The sequence below is a fragment of the Leguminivora glycinivorella genome, chromosome 19 (genome assembly GCF_023078275.1).
Source record: "Leguminivora glycinivorella isolate SPB_JAAS2020 chromosome 19, LegGlyc_1.1, whole genome shotgun sequence".
Taxonomy (NCBI): Eukaryota; Metazoa; Arthropoda; class Insecta; order Lepidoptera; family Tortricidae; genus Leguminivora; species Leguminivora glycinivorella.
In genome coordinates, this window is record NC_062989.1 from 10,107,206 (window position 1) to 10,123,734 (window position 16,529).

Sequence of the window (16,529 nt, forward strand, 5' to 3'; positions counted from 1 at the left end):
TTTCTTTTCGATGGGCACTGGCTCAAATTTCTGAAATTAATAACACGTTTCGTGATATAAACATTGATCTAAACCCCTGAGGGATATCTAAAATTATTGTGATAGGTCCTTTGGTATTTAACCTTTATATTGTCAAAGCTCAAATATTTGAAAAAAAAAACCAAAGCTAAAAAACTCAGAGATTTCCAGTTTCGTACAATGCCAATAACTCGGTAAAAAGTGTGGATTTTTCTATTATGGTTTTGTATAAATCTTTCTGCACTAGCAAAATATCATTGCAGTAAAGTATAAAGTATGGGCAAATATTTATTTAGGTATCTAGGAAATAAATGCAGACATTTCAGTACTAAATGACATTCGTTGCTTTCGCAGTTTTGTTGTGTTTCTTATTACTAGACATGCTATAAAGTTTTATGTTGGTTAAATTATAAAATTAATATAGGGTGCCCGGTAATTAATGGACAACCTTTTAACCACCAAGAGGGCACCTTATACCGGTCCAGAAAATCGACTAAGGTTTACTAAAAGTCGCCTGGTTTTCGAGATTTTCACACTTTTTAAAATTTTAGGTAGTATTAAAATTTTAAAGTGTGAAAATCTTGAAAAGTCGCCCAGGTTTTCGAGATTTTCACACTTTTTAAAATTTTAGGTAGTATTAAAACTACCAAGAGGGCACCTTATACTGGTCAAAAAAAGGTTTAGTAAAAGTCGTCTGGTTTTCGAGATTTTCACAATTTTTAAAATTTTAATACTACCTAAAATTTTAAAAAGTGTGAAAATCTCGAAAACCAGGCGACTTTTACTAAACCTAAAAGTCGATTTTCTGGACCAGTATAAGGTGCCCTCTTGGTGGTTAAAAGGTTGTCCATTAATTACCGGGCACCCGGTATATGCCACGTAATGGAAATGAGGACCTTTAACTTTAAAAATACATATATACATACATACATAGAATCACGCCTGTATCCCATAAAGGAGTAGGCAGAGCACATGAACTACTAAGTTTCAGTGCCACTCTTGGCAAAAAGGGGTTGAAATAAATCCAAATTGTGACGTTGCAGTGACAGGTTGCCAGCCTCTCACCTACGCCACAATTTAACCCATATCCCACAGTCGACTTCTACGACACTCACGGGAAGAAGGGGGTGGTGAAATTGGGTCACTTTAATAATAGATAATGAATAAAAATGTATCACGGGTGTTACAATGCCAAGATAAGGGTTAAATAGTGAACATCGTTTTTTACATATAATGTGTAGCCAAATAGGTACACTGGTACAATTATAAATCTATCACACTAATGATGATGTTCTCGATGATCATGCTGATAAAATAGTGTTTTGATTTCTATGACAACAATTCTGTATTGTCATAGGTTTGGCGTGTTATTTTATCTTACAATGAGACAATATTTTAGTTTAATGATAAATTTTGCAATGCTGATTTGTCCAGCAATCTGTCCTGTCCCGCGGCAATCTGTCCTGTCCTGTCCTGTCCTGTCCTGTCCTGTCCTGTCCTGTCCTGTCCTGTCCTGTCCTGTCCTGTCCTGTCCTGTCCTGTCCTGTCCTGTCCTGTCCTGTCCTGTCCTGTCCTGTCCTGTCCTGTGTCCTGTCCTGTCCTGTCCTCCTGTCCTGTCCTCCTGTCCTGTCCTGTCACAAACGCAAAAAGTTAGATCAACCAAATTTCTAATATAGAGTTATCAACGTATTAAAATTAAGATGTGATTATCAGTTTTTTTAATTTTTAAATATATTTTTTTTATTCGTCGCTAAACGCGTGCCAATACTATGTTAACTATGCTTTATTCTATTCTATTCTATTCTATTCTATTCTATTCTATTCTATTCTATTCTATTCTATTCTATTCTATTCTATTCTATTCTATTCTATTCTATTCTATTCTATTCTATTCTATTCTATTCTATTCTATTCTATTCTATTCTATTCTACTCTATTCTATTCTATTCTATTCATCGTCCAGGGCCCATATGAAGCGCACATCCACAACGTGACTAGTTGCGCCGAAGATCAGTCTTGGTTCTACGCTAACATTACAATCTACACCAATCGAGGGAGGAAGTTCATACGAGGCAACTTCGTCAACAAGAGAGAAATAAGGGATCCTAAGGTTGGTTTTCAAATAAGCTCTGGTTTCCTAGGATGTACGTACTTCTTCGTTTTTCTTCTTCTTTTTACCAGAACCCAGTTCTGATGATGGAATCCTGGAGAAATCGAGAGAACTCTTCAAATCTTAAAGGTATACATTATGGTGATTTCTGTGTTTTTATAAGAACAGCATTCATTTACGTTCAGAACAGTGACATTTGGTGCAGTGGAACTACTGATGATGATCAGAACAGAACTCCTAAAATCAGAATGGTACGCTTATAGTGACTTTGGTATTTTTATAAGAACAGCATGCATGTCCGCGTGGTCACCCGTTGATCACGAACGCTGTTAAGTGTTCGAAACGTCGGGTGATTTGTAAATTCATTATACGCGATTTAATCCGTTTCCTTAGTTTTATTTCATGAGCATGCATTTACGTTCAGAACAGTAACATTTGGTGCAATGGAACTGCTGATGATGATCAGAACAGAACTCAAATCTAAACGGCACACTTATAGTGACTTTGGTATTAATGTAAGAACAGCATGCATTTACGTTTAGAACAGTGACATTTGGTGCAGTGGATGGTGATCAGAACGGAACTCCTCAACGACGCATAGCTCATGTTAGGAGATTTGTTTTCTTCGTTATGTTCATATACCTACGTCACAAAATATTCGCAAATACCTTTCACCAGAACCCCAAAACTCCCAAAAGCGGTTTTTTTTCTTAACAATTATTTGTTTTTCAGTTCAGGTTCAAAGCCAACTACTTGGAGCCGATCAAAGTCGAGGGTCTCGAAGCAAAGAACTTGAACTGTCACAGCATGATCGCGCGGGTGGTGCTGCGGACACTAGGCGTACGGTACAATGCTAAGAAGTGCACTATGAAGCCGGTAGGTACTTGGAATTGGTACAGTGTCTAATTCTTAATAGGGACCATAAACCATACTATCTATAGAGTCAGGCATTAGCTGCAACTTTTTGATAGTCCCGTCCGCCTCTGCAAGGGTTTAAGTACGGTCAACCAAGAAAGTGGTTTACCACTTTTCGTCTCTATTTTTTTAAACTCATAAGGTCGAAAAGTGGTAAACCACTTTTTTGGCTGACTACCTACACGAAATAAGTTTGACGTTTAAAGTAACATTTGCACCGGCAAGGCTGTCAAAATCTTTGCTAATTTGTCTTCGACTATACAGCGTTTTGTAGCTGTTGGGGAGTGGCGACCCCACGTACCCAAGTGCTCCTGGGGAGTTCTGTTGCCCGCGGACTCTCTACCGCTGGCTTGCCTTGGCTGGCAGTCCAGAGTGAAGTCGTAAGCGCTATATGCTCCAGGGGTAGAAATGAAGATTTGCCTAAGACGGGAGTTGATACAGTGGCTTGACAAGTTGACAGCCACTGGTTAGAAAGCGGGTACACCTCTCGACACCCTTGAGCTCTCACACCGATGTTGCCCTTGAATCTTAGATGTCGCTTTTTGTGGGGTCGAGTCATCGTCTGCCGGTAATGATAATGAAAATGCATATTTATTTATAAATAATGCATAAATAGGTACTTACTACATAATTATAAAATTTCTTGATCATTCTTTTTTCTTACAGACAGACGCGACGTTTAAAAATATCGACATTGACGCAGTGCTGCACGCGTTAAAAGACACGCTTTGCTACGGGTACTTCCATATTTTGTGGGAGATCGCGGAGCCCGGTGCAAGGTTCTTGTGCTACGATGTCTATCTGAAGATTGTTAAACCCAATGGCGAAGCGAAGATAGCGAAGACATAATCTTCATTCTAAGGGCCCATTTACATGGCGAGAAATCGCATGCGAGTTTCATTACATTACAATGCGGTTTTGTTTGGTGTGATGTTATGAATTGTATGTTAGGGTCGACAACGCGCAAGTAACAACTCTGGAGTGGCAAGCACCCATGGGTTACGGCACAGTTACGGCGACTGCTTACCATCAGGCGGGCAGTATGCTTGTTTGTCACCATGTGGTATAAAAAAAAACTTCAATAATGTAACTAAAATCGCATGCGATTTCACACTCCCCGCCTCAATAGCCTTAAGTCTGCTTGTTTTGATCATATGTCATGTCATGAAGACGGTCTACGGAAACTCTGTGCGCTTTGATACACTTACAAATATTGACCCTGTGTGATGTGTGCACCAATATTACCAAAATTATGAGCAGCACCTCATAGATAGCTTTAACCCTTAAATGCATGACCTTGACAAAGATTTATTCAAATTTGAATTTTGACAAGCTGTCAATAGAGTCAAAAATGCATGATGCATTACATCAATCTATGCATTTAAGGGTTAATTGAGCGAAGATGAACTCTTTTTGCTTGTGAGTAATAAATATCGCCTGACAATTTTTAATTGCATTCTTCCTTTGAGTTATAGTGAGGTAGAAGATAAATTAAAGGCACACGAATGTGGTAGCGTGACGACGCGATTCGTGCGCATGTGTGAATTGTCACAAATAAAATAAAATAAATGGCCCGTTTCTCGAAAGGTACAAGACTTGTATTAACAAGTGTGTTTCCATGACAACCCATACGATTTGACAGTTCGCGCACTTGTAATACAAGGCTTGTACCTTTCGAGAAACGGGCCCCAGGGGCCCATTTCTCAAAACTGAAAGCTAGCTTGGAGAAATGGGTCCCAGGGGTCCATTTCTCCAAGCTACAAGTTACAGTTTACAAGTGGTTGTCAATGTCTAATATGACAACTTGGAAAGAGACTTCCGCTTGTAACTTGTAACTTTCAGTTTTGAGGAATGGGCCCCTGGGCGACCGAGCTTCGCTCGGTTCTATTTTATTATTTAAAAAAACCGGCCAAGAGCGTGTCGGGCCACGCTCAGTGTAGGGAGTTTTCCGCTATCAAGCTCTAGAAAGCCTTTATAAAGTTCTACTTTTTATTATTTAAACATATGGTTCAAAAAACATTTTTTCCATTTTTTATTTTTGCACTTTGTTGGCGTGATTGATATACATATTAGTACCAAATTTCAGCTTTCTAGTGCTTACGGTTACTGAGATTATCCGCGAACGGACGGACGGACGGACGGACGGACGGACGGACAGACAGACATGGCGAAACTATAAAGGTTCCTAGTCGACTACGGAACCCTAAAAATGGTAACGGAATGGGAAAAAACTTGGGAGTCTTTTTTTTCCTATTAAGAGTGAAAAAGCTCACGATTCTGAGAGGAAACCACATAAAAATTTCCAAATTCAAAAAAAGTCGGGTGGACGTACAACTTTGACAAAAATAAAAATGTCCCAGATAACAGTTCTAATCAACATTCAACAATTAAAATGATTTATTAATAATGAAGAACTAACACGATAAGGTAGGCAAGCACGAATTCAAATTTGTGATTTTTGTGTTTATTGCCATCGCGCAGTCGGGGGCGGTGCCGCTCGGTCGCATCAGTAGGCCTAGCACATGATTGCCGCGAGAGTATGTCGCCGCGAGATAGATGACGCGTCTTCTTCTAACTGTATTAATGACATAAGGACGGGTAGTCTATCTCGCGGCGACATACTCTCGCGGCAATCATGTGCTAACCCTGCAGAAGTCCGAAACTAGAGAAATATAGAGAGCGCTCGATCGCGAGTAGCTACTTGCGCCGGCGGCGGACGCGGTTGTGTGCGTGCGCCACGCGCACGCACACAGGGCCTCTCTGTGGGTTCCACCCCCGTCAGCGCGACGGCGATAAAGACCTAAAAATCTCAAATTTGAATTCATGCTTCGGTATCGTATCCTCTTAAGGGTTAATTCGCCTTCTGAATTTGTTATGAAAGTGCGTGCATTAGTGACGAATCGCTTAGTGGACGCCAGGCTTCACATATTGCTTTTCGTTTTACCAACAACGCCATTCATTCATAAGTTTCATTAACTATACCATGTGGTTACGGAGTGCACACGAGTTGAATACGGCTACGTAACCAGTCTAAAATGTGCCGTCCAGACGCGTAAGAAGATCATGGTTCCGGAGAGCGCTCTTACACTGGTTTTTTGAGCGTATGACTAGCCCGCACTCAAGTGGCTATTCTAATTATATCACGTACGTTATGCACAGTCACTCCATCTAGTGACGAGAGGTAATAATACTTAGACGACTCAATAACGTTCAATGCGAGTTTGCTGATGTTGTATTCAGTCGTGTAATAAATTTTAGATTCGAATTTTGAAAAATATTGCATTGAATTCGTGTTTGTGTGGATTTGTGTATTAAATTAATGATATTCTTAATGCATGAGACTAAAATAATACCTTTGAGACCTTTAAATTTATTGAATAAATAGGTCATAATGGCTAATCGTGGCACGTAGCGCCATCTATGATTTTGATTTGACATTAATTATACGATGTTCCGGATGAGACCCCATGACTGTGCACACTTACGCCGTGTCTTGCGTCACGTCTCATCGCATCGTCTTCTTCCACTTCCATATCGATAAGGTTTGATTTCGTATGCGTCGCATCGCCGTCGCGCGACCGTCGCCCACGCAAGCCATCGGCTTATCAGTCGCGGTCGTCAGCCGCGTCCGTCAGACGCGTCCCATAATTTGTTTCAAGGTTCATACACAAGTTTTCCTTTCAATAGCAATAGCTAACGTAACGCTTGGCTTGAGTAATAAATAAAAACTGTATAGTTAAATTAATGAAATATGTATAAGTAGGATATTGAAATCTTCTTTCTTCGTTGAGCCATCACAGCTAACTTTAACTTACAAACGGCCTTAAGCACCTGCACTTCTGAAGGCGCTTAAGTCATTTTTGCTAATAAAAAAAAACCACAACGTTCTATGAACATTGGTCAAGTGCGAGTCGGTTTTCGACTTTTCCATACAAAGAACTCATGAGCGCCTGAACGACTATGATGGCAAAGTTAACGTTTCGCACTTTCAAAACTTTACGTATATATCTCGGAAACGATAAGAGATAGAGCAAAATGGACTTCAGATTTGGGCTTTCGGTGGCACAAATTCTATGTTTTCGTCAACAGACACCTTTTTTGGACCGATTTGAATAAAATTTTGATCAGTCAATTTATAAACGGTCTTAAGCGCCTCCTTTTTAGTAGGAACTTAAGTCATTTTGTACAAATGAAAAAAAAATTGAACAAGTTCTAAAAAGAAAAAGACAGAAATGAATTTCTTTATACCTGTCCAACTCTCTTACACAATTTTAAGACGTTTAGTAACTACTTGCAGCGGCAGTGAGTGAAATTCGTAATCTGAGTTTTTTTTCTCTTAAGTCCGACTTACGCTTGACTGTAGATTTCTAATAGGTTTTCCTGTAATCTACAGGGAGAGGGCTATCTCGTGTATTTTTTTGAAAATTTTACGCTAAGTAGTTTCGGAGATAAGTGGGGGGGGAATGGTCATTTTTTGCTTATTTTCTTAAATTACTTCTAAATTACCAAAACAAAAAATATAAAAAAAATATATTTCAGATGCTGATAAAACGCTCTTTCATTTGATATGTAACACAATATAGTTTTAATAACTTTGATTTTATATTTTCAATTTTACCCCCCAAAAGTGACCCCTGGGATTAAATTTCATTTAATTAAATTACATGTCCGTCTTTGGGCCACAGATTTACATACGTGTGCCAAATTTCAAGTAAATCGGTCCAGTAGTTTCGGAGAAATCGGCTGTGACAGAGGGACAGACAGACACGCGAGTGATCCTATAAGGGTTCCGTTTTTCCTCTTTGAGGTACGGAACCCTAAATATAAGGGTTCCGTTTTTCCTCTTTGAGGTACGGAACCCTAAAAAAAAACTGAAAAAGAAAACAATCTTTATTTCTGGCCGGGATTTGAACCTGTGTGCATGCGATTATTAGACCGACACGATGCGATGCGATTATTAGATTTTTTAAGTGGAGATAGTTGAAGGGATGGAGAGAGACATTATAGGTTACTTTTTATCTCTTTCTAACGCGAGCGAAGCCGCGGGAAAAAGCTAGTATTAGAGATGGGCCGAATATGGACTTTGCCGAATACGAATATTCGGCCGAACATTCGGTTCAGCTCTTACCGAACCGAACATTCGGCCGAATATTCGGTTACGCCATATTTAGAAAGTGGATGTTAAGAAAAAACTTTTAAATGATTGATAATGGTTACATATGTTACTAGAACTACATATGTTATTACGATTTAGTGAATTTAACTAAAACTTAGTTAAAACAACTCTAAACTCTTCTCAACTCTTAAACTACGGTTTTTCCAACTTTGTATTTGTATTTTGACGCATAGGCTATCTCTTTCTAGTAGTTCCTTAGAAAGCTACTAAAATAGGAGCTTATTATCCAAAATCTTCATTATTTTTTTATTTTGTTTATTCGGTAAATATTCGGCAAAGCAACCGAATTATTCGGCCGAATACGAATACATCTCTAGCTAGTACATATATATATAAATAAATAAATATACAAGAATTGCTCGTTTAAAGGTATAAGATAATAGTTATTTGTTTTACGGAGTTGTTTAACCGCATGCCAATATTGATACATGAGCCGATTCCAATATTGAACCGCGAGCGTAGCGAGTGGTTCAAAAAGTGGAATCTTGATATGAGGGTATCAAGGCACGAAGGTTAAACAAACTTTGCCCCATCAAAATCACACCAACACGAACAAAATAGACTATAAAGCATCAAAATAAATCAAATCCATCAATTTATTCAATATTTATGATTATCATATAGGTAAAATAGCAGCCAGATTAAGACATCGAGTTAAAATGTATGAAATTACTTTGCCCCCTTGTGGATAAAATGCAATTTTGCTATCTGTTTTCGAATAGCAAAGAAAGCCTTTACTAGATGGTGTGGTGAAAAATAAAATAAATAGTTGAGCTGTGAAATAATAATTTCATTAGCAACATTTAAGAATTGGTTGGCAAAAAAACATCGTTAAGTAGTTTAATTATAAGGTCTGCATGTTAAAGGAACGGTCATCTGATAAAAAAAATATTCAGTCGAATTGAGAACCTCCTCCAGTTTTTGAAGTCGGTTAATAATAAGTAGGGTTACATTTAATTTGAAAAATCGGCATAATGGCAGGCAGAGCGAAATTAATAGCCCACGTGACACGATCAAACAATCGTATGGGTGCATTTCATTAGTAAAAGCAGAACTTTGGTCCTTAAAGTGGTCATTTTAAGGATCTGGTCTCGCCGGAAGATCAGCGCTGACCCCTGCGGGCCGATTTTTGTCTCACGCGTTCGAATTCACAAAATTGACACTGAAAATAATAAGCAAGTCACCGTTTTCAACCTGTATTTTAGTGACAAAATCCCGTACTTATGCGAGATTCAAAAATCGCCCCCTGCATTTATGCTGAGGCGGGATCATTTCGAGGTAAACCCGTCATAAATTTTTTTAATATTAATTGTAAAATTTATGTAATACGAAGTAATAATTATGTAGATAATTATGTGTTTACCATGAATAAACTATTGATTCTTGAATCTATTGTGCGTTGTAGACCATCCGAGATCGACCCATATATACCTACAGCGCACTGATGTGTGGTAAAATAAGGAAAAAAATCAGCTTTCAGCAAAAATAAACTAAATCTAAATCGGTTCTTCCGTTCGGGAGCTACGATGCCAGACAGACAGACAAACAGACAGATAGACATAACACCCCGTCGTTTTTGCGTCGGGAGTTAAAAATTGTACACAAGAACTTAGGAGGGTTAAAATACTGTTTGTTTTGCAGCTACAAATGTCCAGGGTGCGTAGCCGAATGGCACAAACGCTCACGAAACGCTCACGAAACGAAACGCTAGTAGATATCTATCCCTATCGCTCTTGCGTATTGGCGCGACAGAGCCAGACTACGTTTCGTTTTCGTTTGGCGCCGGAGAAATGCCATTCGGCTACGGGGCCAGTTTATATGATAATCGAATCCATTTTCTATCTGATTATATTGACGTAGCCTTGATTATAATCTACGCACTGATACCCAAATTAGACAGTACTTTGCGTCATTGTAGTGCGATTTTTATCAAATAATCCTCCTATAATATTTATGTCATTATGCTGATTTTCGGCTGTGTTTAAAAGGAGTGTATCCCGTCTCTTTTTTTTTTTTTATTTATTTATTTAGAACACAAACAGTCGTAATATACATCATACATAGGTGTAGTACATAGAGTACCTACAAAAAACTGAAAGTAATACAAACAGACCTGGAGGTTCATAAAATACATATGAAGTTAACTTAAAACAGTAGGTAGTTATAAAACAGCGTAGTACATAGTATAATAAGATAAATACAACGTAGTTCAAAAATGAAATGCAACACATACAATTACGATTAAAAAAGCATCGATAAATACAGACATCAAGGAATATTGTTTACTATAATCACAGAGAACCTCCTATAGAGTAGCAGTCTTGTATATTTTGTTCGCGATACGAGTCACCAGTGTTTGGGATGCGAGGAGCGGGCGGGGAATGTGTTAAGCGCGCTGTGATTGGCCGTTTCAAGGACGGCGGGCAGTCGCGCCAGATGAAAAGGGACAGAAGTATGACTGTCCCTCTACTGACGCGTAAAATCTAAATCGGTTCTTCCGTTCGGGAGCTACGATGCCAGACAGACAGACAAACAGACAGATAGACATAACACCCCGTCGTTTTTGCGTCGGGAGTTAAAAATTGTACACAAGAACTTAGGAGGGTTAAAATACTGTTTGTTTTTGCAGCTACAAATGTCCAGTTTACTGATGTGCCGACGGAAAGTTTCCAAAATTCTGAAATTTTCACATAGGAAACCTTCGGAAACTTTCCATACTTTGTATGGACAGTTGTATGGGTGGAAACTTTCAATTTCATAAATTTAAATTCCCTTTATTTTTCGTGAAAGTTTCCTGAAATTTTCAAGAAATTTAAGATTTTTTTGGAAAGTTTCCGCAACTTGCACATCACTAGTCCAGTTTATATGATAATCGAATCCATTTTCTATCTGATTATATTGACGTAGCCTTGATTATAATCTATGCACTGATACCCAAATTAGACAGTACTTTGCGTCATTGTAGTGCGATTTGTATCAAATAATCCTCCTATAATATTTATGTCATTATGCTGATTTTCGGCTGTGTTAAAAGGAGTGTATCCCGTCTCGTAGATTTTTCAGTACTTCTCGCGTAGCACTAGTGCGTAAAAAAAACACCATCTGGCCCCGTAGCCGAATGGCATTTCTCCGACGCCAAACGAAAGCGATACGCCGCTGGCTCTGTCGCGCCAATACGCAAGCGCGATAGAGATAGATATCTACTAGCGCTTCGTTTCGTGAGCGTTTCGTGAGCGTTTGTGCCATTCGGCTAGCCACCCAGGTGTTTTTTTTACGCACTAGTGCGAGAAGTGGTTCATTATATGCCAGGTCGAAATTTCGGAGAAATAATTTGTGTATAGGCGAATTTTGGCATAGTTATAGGGAATGGTGTTCTAATCCACATACTCAAAGTACTGATGGGTAGGGGAGGAACTAACGGGTGGAGGGGGGTGTAAAGGTTCCTTTTTTTAGTTTTTCGCGAATAACTCTTAAAAATCTTCATAAAATTCTCTACAAAAAAGTCTTATACACTTTTTATCTGGGACCAATCGTTCATGAGATATGGAAGGGAAAAGATGGACAATAAAGGAATAAACTCATTTGTTTATGAACAATACGTTTATTCTTATAGAGACGCGGTAGCGTGTCAAGCCAGGTTCAAGTAACAAAAGTTGCAAGCAGCACCGTGTGGAATATTACACGAACCGTTTGGAGCCACATTTGACCCCCTTCTAACTCAAAAACCATTTCACATAAACGTGTTATAATGCAACGTAAAAAGAAACCAACGCGCGTAGTAAAAGTATGAGTTATAAGCGCTCCTCAATAAGCCCGGTACTAGCAGTCCGCCTTAGTGCGTTTTCACATTATCCGATCCGATATCGGATGTCGGAAGGATTTCAAAGGCAAAAATCCAAGACGGCGCCTTAAATGTACGGGATATCGGTCCTAATTCCGATATCGGATCGGATAGGATAATGGGAAACGCACTTAACCCCCGCGCGCGCGCAGCCTTTTATAAGCCACCGCGCGGCCGGCGCTCGCTCATCCCAGTCGTCCTCAAAACGTCGACGTAAGACCGCCCCACAAGGATGGGGCGCGACCAGATACAGCCCTCACAGCGCCCAGCGCGGAAGGGGCTACTCACACCCCAGCAGGGGTGTTGAACGACATTACAGCAGCGCTCGCTCAGTTTTTCTCGCACAGCGATCCGATCACATTGTAGCTGACTTGACGAGCAAAGCATCACGACCACCCGGAATTGCTTTGATGGGATAAATTCATAAATAAAATTCCTTGCTATCTTCCGTCTCTACTTCGATGGGAGCTCCGTTAGTGCATGCTCCCGAGCATACACCAGAGACACTGGAGCAGGCAATTCCTGCTTTTCGGCAGCCGCATCGCACCCCACACCTAGTCTTGCATTGGCATGATATAGTTTTGAGAAAGGAGTCAGGTGTCACTGGGTCGTTGGTTGTCACTGGCTTTAATATGCCATCGCCTCTTCTAGTTCATCCCCATTCACTAGGTGGTAAATAAATTGTATGTTAAATACAAAATATTTGTACGCCTGCTTGAATATTGAATGCACGTGCTAAACTTACCTCTATTTTAGGAAAATTTTACTTATTGAATCCGAAAAAAAAAAGGCGTACAAATATTTTGTATTTAACGTACTGTACTGTACTCCAGTGTCTGTGGTGTATGGTCGGGAGCATGTACTAACGGAGCTCCCATCGAAGTAGAGACGGAAGATAGTTAGGAATTTTATTTATCCCATCAAAGCAATACCGGGCGATCGCGATGCTTTGCTCGTCAAGTCAGCTACAATGTGATCGGATCGCTGCGCGAGACAAACTGAGCGAGCGCTGCTGTAATTTCGTTCAACACCCCTGCTGGGGTGTGAGTAGCCCCTTCCGCGCTGGGCGCTGTGAGGGCTGTATCTGATCACGCCCCATCCTTGTGGGGCAGTCTTACGTCGACGTTTTGAGGACGACTGGGATGAGCGAGCGCCGGCCGCGCGGTGGCTTATAAAGGGCTGCGCGCGCGCGGGGATAAGTGCGTTTTCACATTATCCGATCCGATATCGGAAGTAGGACCGATATATCGTACATTTAAGGCGCCGTCTTGGATTTTTTCCTTTGAAATCCTTCCGACATCCGATATCGGATCGGATAATGTGAAAACGCACTAAGGCGGGCTGCTAGTACCGGGCTTATTGAGGAGCGCTTATAGCTCATACTTTTACTACGCGCGTTGGTTTCTTTTTACGTTGCATTATAACACGTTTATGTGAAATAGTTTTTGAGTTAGAAGGGGGTCAAATGTGGCTCCAAACGGTTCGTGTAATATTACACACGGTGCTGCTTGCTACTTTTGTTACTTGAACCTGGCTTGACACGCTACCGCGTCTCTATAAGAATAAACGTATTGTTCATAAACAAATGAGTTTATTCCTTTATTGTCCATCTTTTCCCTTCCATATCTCATGAACCATTGGTCCCAGATAAAAAGTGTATAAAACTTTTTTGTAGAGAATTTTATGAAGATTACTTGTGTTTCAGAACATTTTTTGCTATGTGCCACAATTTAAGAGTTATTTGCGAAAAACTAAAAAAAGGGACCTTTACACCCCCCTCCTCCACTCGTTAGCTCCTCTCCTACCCATCAGTACTTTGAGTATGTGGATTAGAACACCATTCCCTACAAGGCTACAACTATGCTAAAATTCGCCTATACACGAATTATTTCCGCCGACGGACAGTCTTCGTTAGGCGTGCTATATGTTGCGGACGTTTAAAGACGCTACAGGAGCGAAAATGTTAAATTGGAAAAGAGCACCCCTTTCAATTTGGGAATTTTAGTTAAATATACTAGTGTTATTTTAACTATATTTATCGAAAAAAAAATGTCCATTCAGAACAACTCAGTTAAAAGATATTGCGAAAAAATCTTTAAAATCGAGGTTCCGCTCTCGACTGTTTCCTCCTTCAAAACTAAATCAATCTTAACGAAATTTGAAAACCTGAATAACAATGAAGTAATCTGTGTCAAACCGTTTAGTTTTTTTGGCTAATTATTACCAATTTTGAATACCATACCTTTTTTGCGCCATAATCAATAAGGCCGGAAATTTCAAAGCGTCTTTAGAAGCGGCTTTAAAAATAAGAATATCAAAAAAATCAAAATGGTCTGACACAGATAAAAATAATAGTAATCTCTGTAGAAAAAATCATTGCTCTGTCTTCAAAAACCAGGGAGGAAATAGTTGAGAGCGTTTGTATGAAGAATTGAACCCTCGTGTATCGTCTTAAGGTATAAAAACAACATGTAATGTCTATACTGTACATTATGATATGATATACATCATATCGAAATCTGATAACAGTGATAACTTACTAGATAAAATCACATTGGTGTCCAGGCCCCGTAGCCGAATGGCATTTCTCCGACGCCAAACGAAAGCGATACGCCGCTGGCTCTGTCGCGCCAATACGCAAGCGCGATAGAGATAGATATCTACTAGCGCTTCGTTTCGTGAGCGTTTCGTGAGCGATTGTGCCATTCGGCTAGCCACCGTGTGTAAAACACGACTGCCCCAAAAAAAGAGTGTATTGTTGCCGATAGTTTTTCATTAAATGATTGGAATCGGAGGATGATGAAAGTACTTTTATCATACCACATTATTTGACAAAGACGCCGCATCAAATATAGGGAAAAAGTGGTTTCAGTTAAATCTCACAAAATTTTAGTATGATGTAGGTTCAAGTCTTCTGATATTCTTTTTATAAGAGCACAATTCTCTCAGACTTATTAATCATCAGAAATAATAAATTTTAGCGGAGCAAAATTTTAGCTGATATAGTCAAACGTCAAACTCCGATGAAATTATATTTTTCTACTCTCGAACTGTTATTCTTCATTTACAGGGTTGTGCATAGATCTTTAAAACCGTACATAAAAGTCTACTCCCCAAAGCCAGCGTCCGCCGGCTTTCCGCGCATGCGCGCAGTATTGAAAAAACTGAAAACGCATTGTTTGGCTCTGTAACCACGGCAATGCATTGTTATAACGATACTGCGAGCGTGCGTGGGAAGGCTTTGGGCAGCTGAGCTGACAGTGCAAACCTTTGCGTCAAAATACAGGAAACAAGAAAACTATTAAAAACTAAGTGCATGGTCGTAGAAAATTATGTTTACTCAACACTTGCACAGGGCCTTATCAAAATAATTGAAAACTTATCTTGGCGATACGTTAATATATACGATACATTAGTTAAATAATAAATGGTATTAATTAAAATCTCGATTTTTGAAGTGAAACTTCTAATGCGACGTCGAACTAACAATCAAGGACAGCGTTGTACGTTTAACGCAGTGTTGCCAGTTCGAATTTTGAAATTCTCCTTCATATGAAAACATTCCAACATAATATACACAATTTTCACACTTTTTAAAACTACCTAAAATTTTAAAAAGTGTGGAAATCTCGAAAACCAGGCGACTTTCTGGACCTGTATAAGGTGCCCTCTTGGTGGTTAAAAGGTTGTCCAAAATTACCGGGCACCCGGTATAAATAACATAAATTCCACATTACGAAGTTTCACTTCTTCTGCGTGGAAGGACGCTCTATTTTTTTGATTATTATAGTCTTATCTTATTTGTAAGCTCTTGGTGATAGTTAATATCTTTCTTTTCTATAATTATTGATATGTTGGTGTAGTCTTGCTTACTCGTCCATCGAGGGTTCCGTATAAACTTAGCTTTCATAGTTAATAGTATTAACTTAATACTAATCCTTTGCCTGTGTGGTGACGGGTTAAGAATTTCACCACCCCCTTTCTTCCCGTGGGTGTCGTAGAAGGCGACTATGGGATATGGGTTAAATTGTGGCGTAGGCGAGAGGCTGGCAACCTGTCACTGCAATGTCACAGTTTCGTTTTCTTTCAACCCCTTATTTGCCAAGAGTGGCACTGAAGCTTTAGTAGTTTCTTGTGTTCTGCCTACCCCTTTATGGGATACAGGCGTGATTGTATGTATGTATGTAATCCTTTTATACACATAATAATTAATTAAGATTATTTACCTCGAAAGTGTCGAAAGTAAACACGTTTTTTTGAAAGCACCTAACCGCCACCACATGTTCCCGAGATAAAATCCCGGATATTGAATTGGCAGACGGACAAAAAACAAAGTGATCCAATGAAGCTACAAATTTTTCCAGTCGATGTCCTCGAATTCTACAAATAACACATTTTTATCTAAATACTGATGTTTAATTAAGGACCATTTTTTTTCAAAGTTGTCCTGTCCACCTCACTTTTTTGTA